Here is a 25,007-nt window from a genome sequence, read left to right as displayed (position 1 = left end):
TAGGCCAGTTCTTAGGAATCAATTTGCAAAAGCCTTTCCCCTCTTTTTTAATAACCGTTCCTTTTAATGGGGGTATCAACTATCTTATCAAATATTAACTTATCTTTTCTAGCTAACTTTTTCTAGCTTTCAAAACAATAATCACAACCTTCATAGTCATAAATGCACATCTAATACACACACATTAAATTCTAATATATGTAAATACATATATGCATATATACACATTAAGCCAGAGCTATCAAAAGCTTAGATATGTTGAGAAAGCCAAGTGGCTTTAGATCTCTAAGTGACTATAATTTGCACAAATATGACCAGTTCTCACATTGATCTAGGCCAGTTCTCACATTGAGCTAGCCACTAAAGTGACTGCTTCACGGAGAAATTTAATGGAGATGTATCTAAAGGATTTGTTGAATATTTTCAGATAAACAATTGTCTTTTTTGCCTGTTGAAGCTACTTCAGTCTGAGATCTCAAAATAATGTTTAAACTCTTTATTCTACTATCCCTTGTAGACAGCCTCGTATATTAATCAGTCTGCTTTGATGGTCCTTTGAGAATGGTATCTTAATGTGTATTTAAGTACAATAAATAAACCTGACATTTATAGGAATAAAGGAAATGGATATAAGTTGAGCTGGAAAATGTAGTCTGTAGCTTAGCAGCCATGTGTCTAGCTAAAACACAAGGGAAGTTTCTACTGTTAAAAAGAAGAAAGGGAGACTAGTACTTAGAGACAAAGGCTGTGTGCCGTGATCCATGGCTGTACCCCTACCCCCATCTGCTTTGGGCACCCTTCTTCCCACAGATACCACATCATCCTTGTCCCAAGTAAGAATGACCTAAGTCCCATCCAGTAAACTGCATCCAACTCAAAGTCCAGGATCTCTGAGTGATGTGCCAACAGGCTTGGAAGTGGCTCCTAGATGCCCAATGACCTATAAAAAAATCATTTTTCTACCTCCCATGTCACACCCAGTAAAAAATAATGGAATACGATCAGAATAGCCCCAATAAAATTTTTCATTCGGAAAATGGAAGATGGGGAAAAACACAGAACTCTCTGGTCCATAGCAATAGTGAAATTCTGTAGGTCAGAAGGCCATGGAGGAAGTTCCTTGTTGAAACCCTGGATCCAGGCTCCGTCAGGAACTACTTTGTTCATTGTCTTCTATGGCTCCCAGATTTGCTTTTGTAGGATTTTTTTTCTGACTTAGATTTTGAAGGAATCGCGTTGACAAAGGAGAGAAACTATAGGCCAGAGTGGCAAAAGCTTTAGAGGGTAATTTAGGGACGCCCTCACCCCGCCCAGGCCTCTTAACCTGCCGTGTAAGAAAGCGGGCTGTGAAAGCTGTGTGGCCCCAGAAAGGCATCATTTTGTTTTTGGCCATACCGCGTGGCATGCGGGAACTTAGTTCCCCAACCAGGGATCACACCTGTGCCCCCTGCAGTGGAAACGTGGATTCTTAACCACTGGACCACCAGGGAAGTCCCAGAAAGGCATAATTTTTAATGCCAACTTCTCTCCAACATTCAGACTTTTAGTCAAATGTTTCAGAATCACTAGGGTCAAAGATCTCTCCTTCTCTTGTTTCTTGATGTATGCTCATTGATTGATTGATTTCTGTTCATGACCATCCAGTGGTTTCTCTCAAGCTACCACAAATGGCCACCTGGAGGCCATTTGAAACAACTGGCAACCTTCATCTGCTTTTGCCACCGCCTGGCTCACCTTTGAGAACACTTAACCCAAGCCTCTGGAGAAAGGCTCTGTGCAACAACCTTATCTCCTGATATATGGGGAACAGAGACATTGGCTTTTCCAACCCAGCCCTGCCCCCAAATTCCTGGACATTGAACAAATTAGCAGAACTTTCTTTGGTTCTCTGCTTGTGACATAGGAAGTGGTTAATCCCTGCTGGAATGCTCTCTTTTTCAGTTCGTTACCGCCTGGCATTGGTGGTAAGTGCACCAACACCCTGTTGGTTTCTAAGTATGTTCCCATAGAGCCGCGGTCTTAGTCGACAAAGGGTCTGCTCTCAAGTTCTCATGGGAAACAGTTTTACTACATTTTTACTATGGCATGACAAGGGTCACCAGCTTTCTGATCTGACCATTACACCATTTCCACATATTTGAAGTTGCAGTTAGGGCACCACCAATTGTCCGTATCAAGTTTTGTATTAGAGCATAGACTATGACATTCTAACAGAAACCAAAGTTCTCAGATAAGATGGAATGTTCTCTTTCTCATCTGAACAGTTCAGAGGCAGGAAGATGTAAAGGCAAGGAGGGAGTTTTGTTCCGGATGACCACCCGCAGCCCACCCCTGCGTGTGGTTACATGGTTTCCATTTCTCTGTCATCCAGCAGAGAGGGGAAAGGAAAGAACAGCTTTGTGATAGAAATGTGATCTGGGAGTTGCCCACGTTGTTTTGCACTTGCTTCGCTGTCCAAGCCCCATCAAAATGCCATGCACTAGTACAAGGGAATTGTAGCCTTTAGCTGATTGGCTGTGACTGTGCACTTCTATGGGGGAGGGAGTCCATTATGGAAAGGATGAAGGGGAGAATAGATATGGGGGAAGAATGAACACATAACTAATAATTTTATAGAGGTTATTAAAAAAGTTGACTCTTGATTCTTAATTTTTCTAATTTCTACATTCTGCATTTAATACACTTTTTTTTTTCTTTTTTTTGGCGGTACGAGGGCCTCTCACTGTTGTGGCCTCTCCCACTGCAGAGCACAGGCTCCGGACGCGCAGGCTCAGCGGCCATGGCTCACGAGCTCAGCCGCTCCGCGGCATGTGGGATCTTCCCGGACCGGGGCACGAACCCGTGTCCCCTGCATCGGCAGGCGGACTCTCAACCACTGCACCACCAGGGAAGCCCTACAGTGTTATTTTTATATAGAAAGTTCTGTCTTTTTACCTTGAAGAGCAGTTTTTAGATTTTTGACACATTATTACTATTTTGGGTCTTACATAAAACCTATCATTTGAGGGGTTTGCAATGTGCTGCCACATTAACTTTATAATAGTATTTTGGGATCACGATCAGTATTATCACTTAACAGAAAGAAAGTAATGCTTGTGATTTCATGGAGAATTAGTGCTCCGTAAATGACCAGATTCTATGGGGTCTGATGATCAATTATTTATTGAAACACCATGTTCTCCCAATTTATTATTCTACCAACTAGAACATGGTAGCTTTTCTTAGACAGATAGGCTAGATAACAGTAAAATTAAATAATAATATCCAAGATATTGCTATCTCTACCTACTCTGGAACATAATAAAGCAAACAAAGTTATTTGCCTCTAAACTACTAATAATATCAAGTTATTGTTCTGGATCTCCAAAGGGGCACAGAAATCTTCTCAAATATGTATTCTGAATCCTCAAGATTTCTTTTATGTATAGATTATTGAATTATAAGTATTTTGAAACTAATTCTTACTTTACATTTCATTTTATTTACTGTATCTTTTCAACTTCCACTTTGTTGAAATTCACTGAGGCAACATCTTCTGTCTCTTGCTTTCCTACTTTTAAGGCTTTATGATATCGTGGGAGTGCTCACATCTTTTCCAGAGATCACTATATAATGAGTATTGTCAAAATTTGTAACATAATAACTGAAAAATTACCTCTGTAAAACCCCCCTCCTGTTCTAGAAGTGATGAAGGGCAGCCACCATGTGCCAAACGAGTGTGTGTCTTAGTTTAGCTTCCAAGTTGTTTTTGATCATTTCTTAGGCTATTTTACAGATGTTGGCATTACTCAACATGTCCTGCTGATAGATCAGTCAGTGGCAGCACAAACAAAGAGATTATTAAAATCTCTCATGGAAATATAATAAAAGTATTTCTACTTTAGAAAAAAATGCAAGGTGGATCTAAATACCAGCCATGCTCTTCCTATTTAATTACAAATTTTTGAGAAAAAGAAAAGAGAGATACTTTGGGATTATGTCAAAAGTCATGAAAATAGAATAAAATTTTAAACGTTATTATGTTTTTATGTACATCTTTTGAGAATAAATGGCACAGTTCCTTTCATAGGTATTTTTTAAAGTACTATCTATGGTGCTGTAAAAGTATTAAAACATATTACTTACAATAGTGTGTTATAAATAACTTTAAGGTAATTTCTATATTAGATTGCTTGTTAACGATAAAATAGCAAGAAACTAGTAGAAAACAATGTATATCAACCCAGCTAATGTGATAGAGCGTATGCTTAGATATTACCACTTCTACTTATGAGAATTGTTTTTATATTTAAAATTTGATATTGTCCTTTTCCCATTCCAATCAAGCAAATACCTTCATGAATACTTTAAGAAAAAATCATAATAGGTGTGTTTAAATTCATATTTTCATCTTGTAATTTTTCTTTGTATTATTTGAAAGGAAAACAATCATCAGAGCCAGCATTTGTAAATCACATTTTATGTCCTAGGCATTGTGCTTTTTACACGGTACTCCTCACTTCATCTGACCACAGTCTACTTTGACGTGTTTGGTATTACCATTCCTATTTTGCAAATGAGATACTTGTCCAAAGTTACATGGAAGTTAAACAACTTATCTGAGAAAACAGAGTAAGTGATGGAGAGTGATTCAAAATCTGGTCTGATTCTGAAGACTATGTTCTTTCCCCTATTCAATCAAATAGGCCTAGTATTTTCAATACACAGTTTTCTCAGCACTATTTCAGAACTGTGTGTCTACAAGACAATGCTTCTCTCTCCAGTGCTACAAGAGAAGTAGTATAGCATGCAATGAAAGAGGAATGATTTTAAAAGCTAAATTTAGAAACTCAGGATATGCTGATTTGTTGCTTGAAAAGCTGTAACTCGATTTTAGTCCATCAACCATTAATATGATAAAACCATACAAAAGATGTTAAAGGCTATGATGGATTGAAACTAGGAAACTGAATTGAAGTATTGAATATTTAAATATCTGGTTCATGGATTTAGTTTTTCTCTATGTCTAGAGCTGTTCTTCATCTATATATGAAGCATATATTTTATATGTTGTAACTCTGAGCCCATCCCCCAAAAATATGTGCAGTAGGAAGGGTCATGGGAGATGGCAGAGAATAGGAGGTATGAGAGAATATTCTTTTCAAGATATTTTTGCCCCGTCATTTTTCATTTTTAACATTATTTTAGTATAACACTCTCTAAATATCTCATTTCTTCCAAAATATGTTTAAAAATACTCTACATTTCAATCTATTGTTTTACCAAAACTTTACTTTGGATTTAATAGGGGCCATATGCTTAGTTTCGTAGAAGCCATTAGAAACACAGCATATACTTTAAGACTGATAGTTTTGTTTTTTTTTTTTAAAAAAAGAGAGTGAATGAGATTCAAAAGAAAGATATGTTCTCTAAAAATATTATTATCCCATCTGGGTCTGTAGAGAGTAAGGTGATTTAATTGTGGAATGTATCGTTAGAGAATAGGTAGTAAGACATCAATCTCTAATTTTAGAAAGCTAACTTTTTCTGTATACCACGTTTGTTTCCACTTCTAAAATTTACTCTATTGGCATCTCCTCCTTCTCTTCCTCTTTCTCATCAAATATTTATTAATCATTAATTTTTTGGATGGAAATATGAAGAATAAGATCCAATCTCTAATTTGTTATGATTTAACATCTGGTTGCAAAGACAGGGCATTTACAATCAAGGTAAATAATAATTTAAGGTAATGTGTCTTAAGAGCTATAACATGCATGGCAACCATGTGGACTGAGGCTGCCCTTTTCTCTCTTGTGCTCCAGGTAGACATTGATAATCAATCATGATACTTTCCTTCTGTGTATGGATGTGGGGAAGAGTGAATGTTCCTTGGTACTGAACTCTAGGTTGGTGTTACCTGTGAATTAGCATTTTCATTCAAGATGCAACCTATTTGTTATTCCTGTACTATGGGAATGGCACAGGGATATGATACAAATTCAGAGGAAAGAGCAGTCAGGGAAATGCCTACTGGAGAAATAAGTTTTGCGCTTGTCCTCAAAAGATTAATAAGACATAAATTAATAGAACAAGAGAGCAGGGCATTCTAAATTAGCGAACAGATGGGAGCAAAAAACCAGAGGTGTTCTCACTTGAGATGTATAGTGGAATAGTCAGGAAACAAGTTAGACTGGTAGCATGACAAAGGTTGGAAAGACTAGAGGATGCCTAGCTAAAGAGATAGAATTTCACCTTGTTGCCCTATATTCCTTACAGAGAGTTCTGTGCCAGAGATATGGGAATCATCAATAGAAAATAATAATTTTAGATGTGTAGATGACATCACACAGGGAGATGTATAGAGTAAGAAAAGAGTATCAGCCTTTGAGAAAAAAAGAGAGAACCCTATAAAGGAGCAACAACCAGGAGATTAGCCGGTCACAAAGGTGAGAGAGGGCTTCCAGAAGGAAGGAGTGGTCAGTGGTATCAAGTGATGCTCAGAGCCCCTGAAGAGGAAGACTGAGAAGAATTGTGGAATTTCTCAACAAAGCAAGCAGTACAATTTTGGTGGGAAAGTGGACAGAGTAATGATAGTGGAATAATGGCTCTGGAGGTGGGGTGAAGAGCAAATGCCAAACTTTAGAAGAACCTGAAAAGAAGAAGCTTAGATAATCCTTTCAAGAAGGAAGGATATAGGATGGTAACCAGGAGACAAGGGCTTTGCTTGTCTGCTTCCTTGTTGATAAACATGAAAGACGCTTTAGCATATATAAATGATGGAAAGGAGCCAGTAAGGGAGAGGAGGTTGAAAATACGGGGTAATGAATAATTGATAGGACCCTGAGCATGTGGGAGGCTTTGAGATCTAGCACAAAAGTGGAAGGTGGATACATAAATAGGAATGGGAAGAATAAAGGCAAAAAATCTTTAACTCTTACAAATGCATAGGCTATGTCATGCTTTGTAAATTCCCCAATTTGGATCTCTGCCACATATACCTCCCCTGTGTTTTAGACCTATAAATTTGTTTGTTTGTTTATTTGTTTATTTATTTATTTATGATGCACCGGGTCTTAGTTGCAGCATGCGGGATCTTCCTTGCAGCATGTTTTTAGTTGTGGCGTGTGGGATATTTAGTTGTGGCATGCTGACTTCTTAGTTGCGGCATGCATGTGGGATCTAGTTCCCCGAACAGGGATCGAACCGAGGCCCCCTCCCTTGGGAGCACGGAGTCTTTCCCACTGGACCACCAGGGAAGGCACCGCCATTAATTTTTATATCCACCGTGCCCAGTACACTTCCTGGTACAATTTCAGTTTAGTTAAATGGAATCTGCCAACGATGTGCAGGATAAATTAGAGGAAAGGGTGGGGAAGGAACTGAATGTAGAGCTGTCAGGAAGCCATAAGTGTTTCCTATTCATCTCTGTATTTTCATATGCAAGTCTAATCAGAAGTATATCCAGAAAAAAGTAAACTTTATTAAATCGAATTGTTGGTGTTATTATTTAGCAGGTTTTTCCTCCTTGGAAGTCTTTACTACAATGATCAGGTATAGTCCATCCATTTGAAATATATAACAATACATGAATGAGTTTTATCTCAATCTTATTAAGATGATAAGAGAATCTTATTAAGATGAGAATGAACTAAAACTCAGGAGTTGAGAACCATAGATACTTTGCCATATAGTAAACCTAAGCATACTTATTTACAATGTAATACAAATAACATACTATTTATTTCTGATATAAATTTCAAATTCCTCTCCTTGAGGAACCAACGATAACACTCGGACAGGTATGATCTAAAGAATGATTTTTTTCTCAACACTTTTCATTCTCTGGCAAATTCTACTTATCTTTTTCTCTGCTACTCAGTATTCATTTTCCACGTGGGTTTGTGGTAGAATCTCCCTTTCTTGATTCAGGGCCATTTTCACTACTTACAGAAAATTCTTAGTCTTTGCCTATGAGGGATCACTAAGTTCACGTTAAATACTGAGTTTTGATCCGCGGGGGCTTTTAAGGAGGTGTCATCTCTCAACTATGCTCTGTAAAATGCCAGCCCTAATTCCTCATTATCTTGAAATGGTTTCTTTTTCTGCTGACATGATTTTCTAGCATGTTGGGTTTTGCTCCTGGGCCCTTGATTGCTCAGAGGAGAAAGGGTTTTATCTTGCACATGCTTTTGCAGCAAGATTAATACTCTGAGAGGAGTCTGAGATGCAAACAGTTTCCTCATGGTCAGAAATAAGGACTTCTCGCTATATCCTGTTTAACTCCCTTAACTACCCCCTTTCCTCATTCTCCACCTAGCAGATTGTAAATATCACTGCTTAATTTCAGTGTGAAGCACAATCCTTGCTGATCATGTACATTTATGAATAACCCATATGGTTATATGGGAACAATAATGCAAAACTAGGAATAATTTTTTAAAAATGAATTTAGTTTGTTGGAAAAAAGAAAATTCTAATAAAGTATGTTGAAGACATGATAAAATTTTCTATATAATCTTTAGATGAAATCTCTATAATAATGACTATAAAGCAGAAAGAGATTCCCCTGCCCCTACCCCTGTTATCTTCTTGTCTTTTCAGGTGGTGCTGCCTCTAGGGAGAAGGGCATGGATAAGGGAGTTAATATTTCTTGATTACCTTTTGTGTGCAAGATAGCTGCATGTATTAACCACCTCATTTTTAACTTTCACAAAAATTCTATTACTTTCAGTATCCATATTTTACAGGGGAGGAAAAAAAAGGGGATCTGAGAGCTTAAGTAATAGTCTTCAAAAGTACATAATAAATATTTATTAAAGTTTATTACCTTAGCATGGTCAGTGAAACAAGCATAATCCCTGTCCTCTCAGAGAAAATAAATGAGCAGAGGGAAAAAAAAAGTTGTTTTCCAGGGAGGTACAGCCATGTATAAAGAATTTTACAGTATTAGGAAAAAATGAGCAAAAAAAAAAAAGGAAAATAGTGTTTTGGGTCCTGAAGAACTTAGAGAAGTATATGTGGAACAGTTGGATAAACCCAAGGCAGGAAAGTTGCTGTGATCACAGCATCCTGAACTAATTGTTGCAGAGGTGGGTGATGTATGTGAAGACTAACTAGGGTGAGTCCATGGCAGGGATGCCTAATGCCTTGGTACCAGAATATTAGAGAGCTGCTATTTGAATCCAGATCTATCTTATCCCAAGCCTCCTCTCTTTCACTATTTCACATTGCATTCATATATTAAATGATAGATATCTAAGAGCAGAGCTCAGCATCATAGACATTAAGATTCTCCAAAAGCTGTCTGGAAATCTCTTTTACGCCAATTTGGAAGCAAAACAGGGACCAAATTGTAAGGTCTGAAACATTGACCTTCAATATCCCATTCTTCATTTTGTATCCCCTTCTCAGTCTTCTTCCTACCTCCTCGGTTTTGCTTTACCAGCTCAGTGTCCCAGTGTCTCATGTACCAGGTATGATCTAGACAGAAATTAGAAATTTAAGTTATTTCCAAGACAGGCTATTCAAGTTTCTCACTAAAACAAAACTGCATTGTCTTATCTCTCTTTTTTTTTTTTTTTTTTTGCGGTATGCGGGCCTCTCACTGTTGTGGCCTATCCCGTTGCGGAGCACGGGCTCCGGACGCGCAGGCTCAGTGGCCGTGGTTCACGGGCCCAGCCGCTCCGCGGCATGTGGGATCTTCCCGGACTGGGCCACGAACCCGTGTCCCCTGCATCGGCAGGCGGACTCTCAACCACTGTGCCACCAGGGAAGCCCTGTCTTATTTTAAGAAATACATTCCAATGTAGCCAAAGAAATGTGTTAGTGGGGCAACTAGAGACATTTTCTGTGTAACCCAAAGCCATCATTTCAAAAGTTCAGGTGGAGGGGCAAGCAATATTGGGCTAGAGATTAAGAAAATATGAGTGTTGCTACACAAACCTTGAAATTCCCTTCAAATTCTAGAAAATTTAAGAAGATATCTTCTTTGCCTCTGCTTAAACCAGAAACCTGGGGTAACAGAGAAGTCCAGAGTGGGGTTAGAGTTACTCAGAGAGTGACACAAGATACTGATCCTGGCATTTTCTTATCCTATACTCTATACATATATTTGCATGTATTTGCCTAATTTTGTATAGGGTATGGGAAGCTGGAAGAGATTGGATATAGGATCCAGATGTTCTCTGTTAGACTATTTGTTCAAATTTGACTTGGATTAGTAATTATAAAATGACCGTAATAACTGGTCCTGTGCCTCATGTCAGCTGATGGGTATGTCAGTCCATTTGCTGGTGGGCAGGAAGCCACGTTCCTACAATTACCACTAACAACCCTTCAGCTGGTTCCAGGGGAGTAGGGCTGGTTAAATTGGTCACATCTACATTTAGTTTTTAAATCAGTCAATCCACTTGCTGTTGGGAATGCTTGGATGATGATTGCTTACATACTATCAATTTTTAAGGTATAGAGAGTATTTGAATTTTTAGTAATTGTCCATTTAACACTCTTTCATGCTAAATTTTTATTAAAAGGGATGATTTTGACAAAGATATTCATTTTAATCCATCATATTTTGTGGCTCTCATTACTGGGTACAATATATATCATACTTCCATTATCACAGTTTGTAACTAGGAACAAATTTACCCTGCCACAGATAGAAGGTGATTACTAAAAACATGGTTATGAGGACAAATAACTCTGGGAAATGCTGAGATATAAAAATTTCTTTTATGAAACTAAAAGAAATTTTATTTCTTTTATAAAACTAAAAGAAATTTTATTTCTTTTATAAAACTAAAAGAAATTTTATTTCTTTTGTAAAAATAAGAGAAATTTTATTTCTTTTATAAAAATAAGAGAAAGTTTATTTCTTTTATAAAAATTTCTTTTATAAACATTTCTCAACGCTAAAACTTTTAAAAGCCTTTAATATGCTAATACAAGTTTGGGGTCCCTAAGAGGGCATTATAGGATGCTGAGTTCTCCAAACCTGTTTGACTACAGAAATCCTTTTTAATAAAACATCTTATTAGACCACCAAAGTGAAAACACATTGGAGAGGGCGGAATTAAGCATCCAGCCAGCCAGCTTCCAGTCACCTCAAGAGTGCTGGTGGACCCCTGCATGCCTTAGTTGCTTGGAAAACATTTAAAAAATATTTCGGTCTCTAAAATGTTTCTTTTCTCTGAATATACCTGAGATCCAGGTTCTTGGCAAAATTATGAAATTGGCCATATTTGCCTTTGGTATGTTCTCGCCATTGTTCGTAGTGCTTTTCTCTATCTTAATTAGTTTCCTTGCTGGCCATAACTTGTCTGTTGGCATCACATGTTCTTATTCTTGCTTCAGAATGTCCAGAGTCACCCACTGACACCATTTCCTGGTATTTCTTCCCATTGGGGTACATCATGCAGGACATAAATGCCCACTTCCCCCCTCATCACAGTTTGCTTCTGCCACATTCCATGGCAGCCCAGCCGTCTGTTAGCTGCCAGGTGTCACAGAACCTGTTCTGTGGTAATGTGCTCATGACTGATAAATAGCTTAAAAGTGGACATGGCGGAGAGGAGCCAGGGACATTTGTGTTTATACTTTAATAAAAATGAATGGGATTTCAGAGACTTCAGCAGGGTGAGGGGTGCTTTTGGTTACTGAGATCTGAAGACACCCCTCAATAAACACGACAGAAATGCATGGTCTGAAGAATGGCAGAACTCTATTTTTTTGAAAATATCTAATTTTATAAGTCTAAGACAAATTGGGATTATAATCAAATACCTTAAAAAAATCTGTTTCATTAAGTACTGAAATATCTATGAGAATCTAATTGTAAAGGAATGTCCCAGAAAACAAAGAAGTACCCGAAGAAGACAAAATGCATGGGAAAATACTGTATTTTGATAAAAATGTTTCATTTCAGAAAATGTTTTAAAAGTTAGGATCAAATAAAAATAGAAAAGTTTATATGTATTCAGACTGCATATATAATCGTCAAACTAACTTGAATATGCAAATATTTTATGTTGAAACATCTGTCAAGCTATAAACCAATACCTCAAGATGACTTTCTACTTGGCCTAAGATTCTAGTTTTACTGTCTAGCTAGCGAGATATCCCAAACTAAATTACATCCTGGATGTTTTTTGACTTAATAATGACATGAAATGTAATAACAGGCTCAGTAGTGCCAGAATATTTAGTGTCTAACAATATTACCTTTTTATCACTTTGGCCTTAAACATCCATCTAGGAAAACATATTGGGAGATAGTTATAAACCCTCTAAAAATAATGCCCCTAAATTGCTCACACTGGAAATAACTTTATGTTCCAAAGTTCCGATGGATTGCTTTGCTTCATTTTGTTTTCAAAAAACAATTTTATTTAAAGAAAAAATTCAAGATTACTAAGAGTCTCTTTTATCCCATATATATATATTCACTTTCTTCAAAGAAATGAATTTTAAAAAAGAAATGAATTCATTAAAGATAGAAATATAAGAAACAATCCTGTATTTATATTGTATATAAGTAAAAAACATAATTAATTAATTAATATGTATAGGTTTGCTCATCTTAAATATTCTCATATTAAATGAATTTATTAGTCCTTTTTAAATTATCAGTTACCCTCCTAGTAAAGTGGTTTATTTGAAGAATTTTTACATTTCTGTTGTTCAGGTTTTGAGCTGAGATTTCAGGGACTTCAGCAGGTGGGAGATATACCTGTTATTCCCCAAAACATCAGTGAATTTCTACTCAGAATTTTAACTTTAGAGAAGCATGCTACTAATATGTGGGCATTTTAAAGCATTGGTAGCATGATACCAAAATGCCACGCTTGCTAGCAGAAATTTTTTACTTTGTAGTCTCCTCCCACAGTGCTTAAAAACAAATCTGTATAATTTCAGTTACCACGCTGCTTTGTCATTTTTTCAAAACATGCACGTACATTTCTTTCTTCTGTGACCAACATCCATCTTCATCTCCAGTGCCAAGCACAGTTCCTGGCACACAGTGTTGCATTCATAACAATGGATGTGGCAGCAGTTCTTGTGAAAGAATCATGACTTGGAATGTCATCTGAAATATTCTGTGCAAATAGGTGTCATTTCAAATTATGGCAATAATGTTTGTAGTCTAAATTCATCCTGAGTCTAACACATCACAGATAACTAGATTGAACTTCAAACTCCATCTAAAAAAGATTTTTCTTTATGTTCCTTCTGTGAAAAGAGTACCAACAAATAATTCCTTATTTTCTCAATTTCATATTCCCCCTTTTATCTTTTCCCATTTGGTCAGTGAATTACCAGCATAAAGTATAATTAATGTCTTACATGTATACATTGCTTTACAGTTTACACTATATGTCCATGCATATTATTTCATTTAATCCTGACCATGAAGGAGGTGAGGCAGGTTTAGTGTCTTGATTTGACAGTGGGAAAAACTAACCTGCAGCAATGCTGTGATATCCAAAAGTCACAGTGGAAGGTGTTCAATGTCCCCCAGTACCCAGTTGCCCCTTCTGTACAAAGAGAATTGTTGTTATCTTGCAGGACTTAAATGTCCACTTCCCCATCATCACAGTTTGCTTCTACTGCGTTCCATGGCAGCCTAGCCCTCTGTTAGCTGCCAAGTGTCACAGAACCTGTTCTATGCTAACGTGTTCACAACTGATAAATAGCTTAAAGGTGGGCATGGCTAAAAGGAGCCAAGAACATCTGTGTTTATACTTTAATAAAAATGAATGGGTCTTTTAGCTAGAATTTCAGAGACTTCAGCAGGGTAGGAAGTATTTTTGGTCACTGAGATTGCAAGACTCCCTCAATAAATATCACAAAAATGCATGGTCTGAAGAATGGCAGAATTCATAATCTTGGTATGTGGCTGCCCAGTTAATGGCTACGTTTTCCATCTTTCCTTACAGCTGAGCATAGTCATGAAACTAAAGTTCTGTTCGATGGAAAGAAAGTAGACATGATGGGTTCAATTTCTTAGTCATATTTTTAAAATGAAAGGATGCCTTCTTCTCTTCCTTTCTCTTTTTTGATGGCTGGAATGTGAAATTGCCATCTTGGACTATATGGGCAATGGTAAAACCCTACAGACGCCAGAGTAATAAGATGGAAAGACGCTTAACCCCACATGACCTCATGGAGCAGAGTCACTACCTCATCAGCTCAGATTTTATGTGTGAGAGAAATAAACTTTTAGCTTTTAAAAGACATTATCATTTTGTGTCTCATTTATAGCAGCTAAGCTCATATATAACTGAACAGAAGAGGCGTTTTTAATGAGTCAATTATTTGTTATGATGCTTTGTACATACAGGCTCATTTTTGTACAGTTGTTCATATCCTATCAATGAGAGCTCCCCATATATGGCAAATATGTTTTGGAATGAACTGCATTATGTCTTTTTATTTTCATATTAATTGAAAAATGTAAATTTTTGTGTCTTATGAAGTAAAATAGTGAGGGGATCTTCCTAATATGTTCCTAATCTATGGCTTTTCAAAATTTTATGTTTTTAGACATTTTCTTCACATTCATTTATTACACTTCTTTCAGAATCTAACATTTAGGACAAAAGGTGTGCTCGTGCTCCTTTTGTCTTACTCTTTTATGTTTACTGTGACTACTGTCTGGTTTGAAAAGTAGTAGAGAGAATTTATTGGACTTTTCCCTCTCAGCACAGAACAAGGAGTAATCAAACATGACTATTTGGGCAGGATTATTGTGATATGAGTATCCACCATCACACTGCCAGCAAATTTGCTGGAAGATTTAAGTTAGCAAATAAAAATTGAATTTTTGTGGGCTCAGAGCAGTCACATATTGGACAATCTTTTTAATAATCTTAAAGCCTAGAAGTTTCTTAGTTCAATAGTTTTTCTGGAAACAAAAGCAATCTTTTTGCTAATTTAAATATTTTAAACCAGGTAGAAATGTGTTTGACAGCTTGATATTTCTTTTGCTTTGCAAGGTTAAACTCTAAGTTTTATGTAGATTTGTGCTACAACTTGGAAACAGACTCAGTCATCGAGAACATGTTTTATTTTGGTTCATTAAAATAGTATTCTTTCTTTAGTTGTAAATGTGGGATTTTTATAAATAAATAAAAATTGGATAAATAGGTTTTGGATGTCTATTTTTTTCTTAAATTTACAGATAATTAGCATGGTGTTAAAAACTCATACAACTTTTCAGGAAAAAAAGGATAAGTTCTGAAAAAAAAGTTTATAATTGGCATTATAGCTCAAATTAAAGGATTTAGTTTACTTAGTAGTGGACATTATTTTAAATTTATCTGACCTTTCAGCTATATTCTTATTTAATGGAAGGATGTTCTAATTCTTCATTATTCCACAGTAATATGTAATTTCCTTTGAGGTTGTATTCCTTCGGAAGTAAATCCAGGCTTTTATTACAAGACTACATCCTCCCTCTCTTTTTTTGTCTGTGTTATAATATTTAGTCTAACAGATTTCCCTCTGCTATGACTGATTGGTAATCCATGACATTTAGAACGGACAAAGAATTCTAAATCAGTCATTATTTTTTTACTTTATTGGAACTTAGCACAACCTGTGGAAATGTGCAGGCAGAAATAGATGTGCTTCAAAAGATCCCTCTTTTGATTTTAAGAAAACTTGAATAATTTTATTGTGATTATTTAGACTTGAAATAATTCATACATTTTAAGCAGTTTAAGGAGACAGTCTGATACTGCAACAGAAAAATGTGCATATGTAAATACAAAACAAGTTCTTAGTTTCTTCTGGTTTCAAAGTTGTATTGTTTTTTTAGTCATTTTATCCTCTTTCTTTTTTTTTTTCCCCAAGGTATTAGTCTCAAATCTTTCATTGCTAATCTAATCCCCAAACTACTTTTTTAAAATTCAACAGCTTTATTGAGGTGTAATTGATATACAAAACCTGCATGTATTTAAAACCTGCATGTGTATAATTTGATGAGTTTAGACATACGCAAACATCCATGAGACCATCACCACAGTCAAAGTAGTAGACTTAGCCAGTACTTCCCAAAGTGTTCCTGTGTCACTCCCTTTTTAAAATTCTATTATTTTTTAGTTAAAATATTTTTTTGATTGAAATATAGTTGATTTACAATGTTGTGTTAGTTTCAGGTATACAGCAAAGTGATTCAGTTATATATATATATATATTTATATATATGTATATATATATGTATGTTCTTTTTCAGATTCTTTTCCCTTAGAGGTTATTACAAAATATTGACTATATTTCCCATACAGTGGGTCCTTGTAGATTATCTATTTTATATATAGTAGTGTGTATATGTTAATCTCAACCTCCTAATTTATCCCTCCCTCCTTTCCCCCTTGGTAGCCATAAGTTTATTTTCTATGTGTGTGAGTCTCTTTCTGTTTTGTAAACGTAAGACGTGGAAGCAACCTAAATGTCCATCGACAGATGAATGGCTAAAGAAGATATGGCATACATATAAAATGGGATATTACTCAGCCATAAAAAAGAATGAAATAATGCCATTTGCAGCAACATGGATGGACCTTATCATACTAAGTGCAGTAAGTCAGACAGAGAAAGCCAAATATCATACAATATCGCCTATATGTGGAATCTGAAAAAAAAGGATACAAATAAACTCTTTTATTGATAGGAACATTTAACATGAGATCTACCCTCTTAAATTTTGAGGAGCACGACACTGTATGGTTGACTGTAGGCACTGGGTTGTACAGCAGATCTCTAGAACTTATTCCTCTTACATAACTGAAACTTTATACCCATTGAACAGCAGTTCCCCATTTCCCCCTCCCCCACAGTCACCAGCAACCAACATTCGATTCTGGGCTTCTATGAATTTGACCAATTTGGATACCTCGTGATAAGTGAAATCATGCAGTATTTGTTCTTCTATGACTGGCTTATTTCAATGAGCATAATATTGTGCAGGTTCATCCATATTGTAGAAAATGACAGGGTTTCTGTCTTTTTTAAGACTGAATAATATTTCACGGTACAGGTGCATACTGCATTTTCTTTATCCGTTCATCTGTTGGATACTTGGATTGTTTCCATATCTTGGCTCTTGTGAATAATGCTGATTTTTACTCATTAGATTGTTTTCAGTTCATTTATCATTGAATAAAACACAGATTTGGATACTCTCCTTACCATACAAAATGTGTTTGGAGTACCAGCAGCTTAGGCATCACCTGGGAACTCTCTAGAGAAGCAGAATCTCAAGCCTATCACAGACCCCCAGGTGACTGGTATTTAATTTTGAGAAGTACTGCTCAAAAAGACAAGCCATCAGACTTGAGCCTGAGTGTGTGCTTGTGTATACCTTTGAGTGGGGATGTTATATTTGTTAATAGAAGTGTCAATTATCTTTGTTTTCCTACTATAATAACTACAATTTATAATCAATAAGATCACATATGAATTGACGTATACAATTGATCCACTGCTTTTCATACTCTTGAATTGAAAATAATCAGAACTCTCCTAATACTCATTCCTCAGCTATTAGCCACACTTCACGGGGTTTCTGATTCCCCATCACTGTGTCCTTTGTGGAAAAAAAAAATTGCCTATTCGCCTGCATTTGGAAAGACTGCAGGTTGCTAACACACTCTGCGGCAACACATACTTCACATTTGGAAAAACAAAACAAGCTTAAATTAGGTCACTTTCCTTGCCTCCGTACACTTTCAGCTTTAAATAAGCAAGGCTTTTCAGTCCAAGCTATCTGCTTTTAGGGCAGCACAGTAGAGCTGCTCTGGAGGCAAGATGTCCTGGGTTATCTGTGTTTCTGGAAGTTACATCATATAGTTCCGGCATAGCCTAGTCTTCCTCATTTGGACAGACTGTGGCAAATGCTAGGTAATTTGCCTATATGACCATATAAAGACTCAACGTGACAACTATGAAGTTTATTTGTTAATTTTTTGGCAACATTTTAAAATGATAAAAAAAAAAACTTGGTGAGTTGAATTGGTGACTTGCTTGTTTCAATCTATCAAAATTACAGAATTTCAGAACAGACACAAATAACATCTTTCAAGTGCTGTTCTTCCCTTACCAGAGACAATACTGTTTCAAATAAATTTTAAACATTGTATTTTAAACGAATTATTCCATATCCATAACACAATCAAATACTTCAGAAGAAATTTGCCCACGATGAATTGCAACTGCTTTCTACCTTTTCCATCTAAACCTTAAGTGTAATTCTCCAAAGACAAACTCTTTTCTGTAAATTATTTTGTTTTTATTTGTCTCCTCTATAACTCTAGATAATATACTTGCCTATTGCTTGAATAAAATTTAGACAATATTTATTGACTCAGGGATATGAAAGATGAGTATTTTTTTCACACTAACTCTTTCCTTCTCTCTAAATCTTAATATTTACTTTATTATTTTTACTCCTCTTGGATAAGTTTATATATATACATGCATTTCTTTTTTAAAAAAAGTTAATTAATTTAGTTATTTTTGGCTGCATTGGGTATTCGTTGCTGTGCGTGGGCTTTCTCTAGTTGAGGTGAGCAGGGGTTACTCTTTGTTGCGGTACGCGGGCTTTTCATTGTGGCTTCTCTTGTTGCGGAGCGTGGAATCTAGGCGCACAGGCTTCAGTAGCTGTGGCACATGGGCTCAGTAGTTGTGGCTTGTGGGCTCTAGAGCTCAGGCTCAGTAGTTGTGGCGCATGGGCTTAGGTGCTCCACAGCATGTGGAATCTTCCCCGACCAGGGCTTGAACCTGTGTCCCCTGTATTGGCAAATGGATTCTTAACCAGTGGGCCACCAGGGAAGCTCTATACGTGCATTTCTAGTTCCTGACTTAACAATTTTTGATAGTATCTCTTAGGTTTCCACTTGTTAAATAAAAATCTTGTCTTAATCTTTTCATCTTCCTTTCTTACTGCTTCTCTCCCCCCATCCTCTAATTCCACATTCTGTCAGTTACACTTTTACTTTGTCAAGGTTGTTGATATTTACTTTATATACTGAACCAAAAGCAGGTCTTGAGAGCTTTGGCCATAGTTGACAAAATATTTAAATAACTTATAATCAGCATGTAGGTATTGGTCATCAGCATATGATCATCAAAATATTGTTAGTGTGGAGTCAGGTAGTTGCTAAGATTACATTTTCTTCTCCCCTAAGTATAGTAACATTTGAAGGAAAGTGTTCTCATTAACACTGTCCAATGGATTCTCTTTACTTTTATCCTACCAGTTGCTTGAAATCACACCATAGTTTAATTGGCTCTATAAAGTACCATTAATTGATTGGGTCTCTGTGTGTGTGTTATTGTTTTTCCTTTCATTTGTTATTCTTGCACAATATGCCTTTATCCCAAGCTCAACAGTTTTAGAGTCTTTATCATATACTATATACTCTATCAAGTGGGCTTCTTTTCCCCAACCACAGATGACTCTTGTAGAATTTGTCCATCCCTCAGTCCTGCTTGAATCCTGCAGCACAACAATTAGCTTGGAACTTTCCTTATTTATCTTGGGTGGACATCTTGCTATCTCACTCTGCCTCTGTTTCTGTCTGTCTTTTGCTTTATTCCCTTATTTGTTGTAGTGAACTCTCAGTAGTATTCCAAAACATTGTACATAAAATGTATACTTTTTGAGTATGTCAGAAATTTTCTTCATTCTGTCTTTACAGTTGATCAGTATCTGGGCTTAGTATAGAATTCTACACTGAAAACTATTTTGAAAGCATTATTTTTTAAATTTTTCAACAATTGGTGTTTCCACTACAAAGTCAGATGATAATTGGCTTGTTTGATTCCTCTTTGGAAGCTTGTAGGGTCATCTTTTTCTTCTTGATGACATGACATGTCTGGATATTTGTGTGTGTGTGTGTGTGTGTGTGTGTGTGTGTGTGTGTGTGTGATTTATTTATTTATTTTTGGCTGCGTTGGTTCTTCATTGCTGTGCGTGGGCTTTCTCTAGTTATGGTGAGCAGGGGCTACTCTTCATTGTGGTTGATGAGTGGCTTCTCATTGCGGTGGTTTCTCTTGCCGTGGAGCATGGGCTCTAAGGGCGCAAGCTTCAGTAGCTGTGGCACGCAGCCTTCCGTAGTGTGGCTTACAGGCTCTAGAGCGCAGGCTCAGTAGTTGTGGCGCACAGGCTTAGTTGCTCCGCGGCACATGGGATCTTCCCGGACCAGGGCTCGAACCCGTGTCCCCTGCATTGGCAGGCGGATTCTTAACCACTGCTCCACCAGGGAAGCCCCAATGTGTGTATGTTATTAATTTAGACTTATTGTACTGGCTATAGATGTTATTTTATTTCTTTTTCTCTCAATACTCTGTCTTTTAGATTGCAACATGTTGCTATATATATATCAACTTCTACATACACAAATCTCCTCATAGAGAATTAGGCTTTACGTGTAGGCAGAGAAAGGTACCAAAGAGAAGAGAGAGATACTGCCTGAAATTGAGGCCACATAGCCCAAATAGTGCCAAGAGGTAGAGCCAAAGTAAATCCTGAAAACTCAGCTTGAACCCTGGATCAAGCCAGGTTTAGAGAGACCTACAGCTAGACTATTCATTTATTTGACCTAATACATTCTCCATTTGCTAAATACAGTTTGCGTTGGATTTCTGGCATGAACACCTGAGGAGTCCTGACAAACATGTACCAAACCCTGTATAACACAAACATAAAGGAACCGAATGCATCACTGGGTTTAAAATGATATACACAATATTGTTGTTTTACCTTGGTTGCTAAATAAAGATGATAATCTCTTATTGCCTACCTCTTACATTATGGCTTATATATTTCTTGGCAAACGTTACTCTATTTTAACATCATTTAAAACCGTTTTAAAATACATTCTCAAATATATATGCATGTGTTTATGTTCCACAATCCTATTAAGGGAATAAAAGTGTTTCTCACTAGTGGTCATCTTCTTAACCCATGGCAAATGCTGAGGTGTTTATATTATATGCATTTAATATATTACTTTCTTTTTTCAAAATCTGATGACTACTCTACGCAAAATAACCATGTAACCATCTTCAAAGTCAAAGTTAATCTTTGATTTTATTTGTGTATGTATCGCCAAGAATATCTAAGATATTTAGGAAGGAGAAGGTAGGGTTGCTTTAGTAAATGCCATGCTTTCCATCAAGTCTGTACTGAATTCATTTTCTATACAGAATGTCCTATGTAATTAGAGGTTTTTGTCTTTCAGAAAGAAGAAAGGTATTAGTCACCTGCCATTCCTGAAATCTTTCACTGTATTTTGAATGTTGGTTTTATTTCTTTTTACATTTATCATTTTTGAATTAATATTGCTTTTTTTCTGTGCTTATCAATGCTTCAATAACCTCATATTCTAGCATATCTACATATTCATAACTGGGGGTATGTCCCTTTACAGACATTGCTGCTTAGTCATTTAGGGATGGAATTGCCCATATATCTTGCTACTTATTGCTAACATATACTTTTTAAGTGTGCCTACTTTGGTTATGCAAAAGCACTTCAGAATTTGTACACAGGTTGGCAGATGACGATGACGATTATTTAATGTAATTGTAGTTTATCCTTTGCCCAATCACTGTTGTATTACTTACCAATATTTTGGATATGGTGTCATTTCATATTTTCATGTTAATATCTTTCAATTTATATGCTCTGTTACATAAGTATATGGTATTCTGGAATAAATGTTGTCTGACACATTTAAAGCAAAGATAGGCCAGTGTGGTGGCTCTAACTGCAAACCCTACTGTGTATTCATTCCAGCACATCTCCTGTAGAGAGCCGGAGCACGGTGGCCTACAACACTCACTGATCCTGTCATCCCTTGATGTTTTATTTTTTCCTCCTTATGCTTAAGATTCGCTATACAAGGACTTGACCTTTTATTGAAATTAACTATCCATGGTAAGGGTCAGAAACTGACCAAAGGATATAGTGTACAACACAGGGAATATAGCCCAATATTTTATAATAACCATAAATGGAGTCTAACCTTTAAAAACTGTGAATCACTATATTGCATACCTGTAACTTATATAATATTGTATATCAGCTATACTTCAATTTTTAAAAAGCATACTGATTTTTCCTTTATTTTTTAGTGCTGAATGCTAAATACTATATCAAAATGATACAGTATGCTTTATGGTTTTGCCCCCCAAAGGGGTATATACTATCTTTTAAATTAATGTCACTGTTTTTCCAATTAGGTACAGATTTTTCACTCACTATGATTGGGGTTTCTTTTTCATCCTTTAGGAAAGTTACAATTCAGAAAGAATCAGAGTGAGACAGGCAATGTAATGAATGGGAACAGGCAGAGTGAATCTTGCACCCAGTCAGGGTCTTCTACTTGATTCTTTGAATCCTTGCTCTTTCAGCATGAAAACTTTATCAGTTTAATAGGGTGTCTCCAAAAGTGGAAGGAAAGTGGTGTTGCCACTTGGCTGTCTGCAAAGCATGGGGGCCCTTTCACCACCATTTTATGAGTTCACAACTTTTTGTTATTTTTACCTGTTATGTCTTTTGCCTGAAAATTACTCATTCCTCCTTTTCACCTAGTTGAAATCCTAGTCATATTTGAGGCCTTGTTAATATACAACTTCCCTTCAGAGACATCTCTTACCTTTGACGCTTATATGGGTCTAACGTTCACTGAATCTTCACAGTTAAGAGTTAATAAGGTTAGTATTAAATTTTCCTGAATTGTTCATATGTTGTTGATTCGGATAGCATATAAGTTCCAGAAGAATACGGAGGTTACTCTTTATTTCTGCTAGTGCCTAGTAAAACACTGAACACAGAACAGGTCCTTAATATATTGATTTCTTATCATTTTAAACAACTTTTATGAATATGTAACACTATGAGAGAGATAAACGTCTGCAGTTTTCTCTGTTTCAGTGAAGAGAAAACTTTGGGTTCAGAGAATAGTCTAACATTTAATGACCTTTAGAAACATGAGGGCCGACAGAAGTTACTCTTAAGTTTTAGCTCATTTTGTTAGCTGAGTTATGTAATTGATTTATAACACTAGTAGGCTTATTTTACAGAAATAAAAATTGCACTGCCTTGTTATACAACATAAAAATATCTAGTCAAGTAACTTTAGTCAAATTACTAACTGTAGTTCTTGAGCTTCTTATTTGTTTGCAGATAACAGCCATGCAACTTGTTTCTTTCTATTTTCACTTTTAAAATATTCTAGGAGATAATCAATTGTTGTGTCACTTGCCTTACTTCACGTATTAAAAACTGACTGGGGTAACTATTACCCACTGCGAAATTTAGTTTCTACTGCTTAGAAGTTTGAAAAGGCTCTATCTCTTTATCAAACTTCAACGACTTCTATTGGTCATTTAAATTAACTTACAATGTATTTCTTACTGTTGAAATATGCTTTAAGCATTTCCTTTCCATAGTTTAGAGTTAGTGTTGTATTGCAGTATCATTTGGAATAATAAGATTTTTTTTAAATGAAGACTGTATGCTTGCCCTTGCCATCTGCTAACTCTATCAGGCAGTGCAGTGGAATACAAGTGGCATTTGTTGGAACTGGACAGATCTGGATGTGAAACCTAGCTCACAGCCAACAGAGGTTACCGCTTGGCCTCGGGTTCAGCCTGTTTGATTCACGAATTGTTTGTTTTGGCCTCTGGTACTGTTGACCTATAGGCTCATCCTACCGGTCATCTCTGCAGGTATTTACCCTTCTTCCCATCTATTCCTCACTACATCCCATGCCTTGGTACAGCAACCATGTTTTTGCTTGTAGTGCTTTTCTAGGCACTGGAGTTAAATGTACTGTCTTTGTCTCTGACTCCTCAGTTTATAATCGGGCTGAAAAATGTTGTTGTGGAAAGGTTAGCAATGTGCTAAGGAAATTAAATTAAAGTATTTATATTAAAGTATTAAAGTATTTATATTATATAAACATTAGTTCAGACAGAAAGGAACATGACCCAGACTAAAATTTTCATGCTCTCCAAGTGTTTTATTTCCTTGTAGTCTTGAAAAGTTAATTTCAGATCACAGTGGTGCTCCCAAGCATAATTTGAAATATTTGAAGTTATAACCATAATAGCTGGCAGCCTGGTGTATAAGAAAAAATGATCTGACCTCACAAATACGCTATTCTTAGCCAATATAACAGATATTACATTTACAAGGTTTAGTCAAAGAAGTGGCTAGGTAGATTGGTTAGAAAAATGAAGTAATGACATCTAAAGAAGTCTCTCAGATCAGCTCATCCTTGCATCTCATTAAAATCTCTGTTCTGGTTAGAATGTTGAGAGCGAGGACAGGCTTTGGATTAACCACACACAATTCATTCCCTGAAGACAAGCAAACGGAAAAGTTGATGTACCCCTTAGGGTGGCCATTGGGCCTGCTAGAAAAAACATACCTACAGAAAACGACCTGGCATGTCTTTTCTCATCCTCCCTACACCTACAAAGGATTTATGTTAAGAATAAGGCAAAGAAAAGCTTATAACAGAGGAGATTATATAGAAAGATAAAGATTCAGGAAATTACAACGAAGATCATGTGATATGTTAGTGGCATAATACTTTTAGAAGGAGGAGAGAAAGTGATTGAAGATAGTCCTTCTGACAGTTATTTGTATTTAGTTTATCCTGGTCTTATGCACAAGCTTTGGACAAAATTCATTTTGACAAGTTTAAGAGCACTAGGATATAAGATACTGACCGCAGTATTTACTTCTTGGACAAGTCACAAACTACGGCACTTTTCACTCTTCCCCACTGCCTAAGTAAATGCTAGTATAGTTGATAAAATAATAACTCAGTATAGGGCTATTTCTCTGAAGAACAGATCGTCTCAAGTTGAACACCTTTGTCACCATGCATTTTTATTGCAGTTTTGAGAACTAATAACAGAATACATGATATATTTCATATATATATATGTATATATACACACACGTACAAATACAGGCACACATATGTCTTTTTGGGAAAACTGTT

This window comes from Orcinus orca, chromosome 15, assembly GCF_937001465.1.
Source record: "Orcinus orca chromosome 15, mOrcOrc1.1, whole genome shotgun sequence".
Lineage (NCBI taxonomy): Eukaryota > Metazoa > Chordata > Mammalia > Artiodactyla > Delphinidae > Orcinus > Orcinus orca.
The sequence above is the reverse complement of the archived record's forward strand: the minus strand, read 5'-3'. Positions refer to the sequence as shown.